The following is a 987-nucleotide window of genomic DNA, read 5'->3' on the forward strand; positions in this document are numbered from 1 at the left end:
TATATATATGTATTATTTATTTTTGTGGGGGGCCCTCTGTGCCACCCCCTAGAACCACCACTGGTCAGGAGCCCATTGTGGGTCGTAACAGACCAACTGAATGTCCTCAGATCATCAAATTAAATTAAAAAATCATTATAAATTAAACATTTTCCCAGACTTGCTGTGAAAACAGAGAAGTTGAGACAGTTTGCCTTCGCGCTCCTGTTGCGGCTCGTTAGTGACATTTGTTTGTAACCCGGTGATAAATGTGTTCGTTAATCTCTGCTGCTGTTACTCCGTGATGAGAGCTTCGGGAACCTCTGGATTATTTAGCCAGACAGTAACCACGCGCTTAAATTACGCGCGCTCGAGACAGTTGTCTGCTTTTCGACGACACGTGAACGCACCACGGTGGAGAGCGCGAGAGTGCGAGTGAGAGAGCAGCTGATTGGTGGAGGCTGCGCGTCTCAGGTGGAACCTTCAGACCGTGAGGAGTCACGTGACTGAGCGGCGGCTGCAGGTTTTTACTCCCTGAAGACGCAAACTGAAGGTCTGGTGGGCCTACCTGTGAGGAGGCCCGCGGGGGAGGGGGTGGGGTGAGGGGGGGTCACCTGTTTGAATGAGACATGAACGAGGAACATTTTGTCTTTTAATTAAAAACGTAGAATAAGTTGTTGGAGATCCCTCAGAGTGAGTGCAGAGAGTCTTAGAGAAATTAGAGCTTAAAAACATCATCAAACTCAACACAAGGTATCTGTAATCAGATTACAATAAACAGCCCCTGATGCAACCTGCATCCATCCTACCCCCCCCCCCCCCCCCCCCCCCCCCCCCGCAGGGTGACTCACCTGTGTGTGCTGCCTCTGACATCTCTGCGCCGCTCTGCCTGGGTCTGTAGAGGATCCTCTGTGAGCTGCCTGACAGAGCTATACCCGCCTATGTGTTACTCCCTCGCTCTCACACACACACACACACATTTGAGATGTTCTCTCTCACACACACACT

General features: G+C 50.6%; 1 protein-coding gene across 1 annotated transcript in view; it reads right to left on the reverse strand.

Moving 5' to 3' along the window:
• The window catches only part of nova2 (NOVA alternative splicing regulator 2), a 92636-nt gene extending 91786 nt beyond the window's left edge, over positions 1–850 (reverse strand). Inside the window, exon 1 of the mRNA XM_037677715.1 lies at positions 831–850. The gene's annotated coding sequence lies outside the window, so the exon portion shown is untranslated. The remainder of the gene's footprint in view (positions 1–830) is intronic.
• Positions 851–987: the final 137 nt, after the last annotated feature.

This window comes from Nematolebias whitei, chromosome 6 (assembly GCF_014905685.2).
Source record: "Nematolebias whitei isolate Nwh7 chromosome 6, NemWhi1, whole genome shotgun sequence".
Classification (NCBI taxonomy): Eukaryota; Metazoa; Chordata; class Actinopteri; order Cyprinodontiformes; family Rivulidae; genus Nematolebias; species Nematolebias whitei.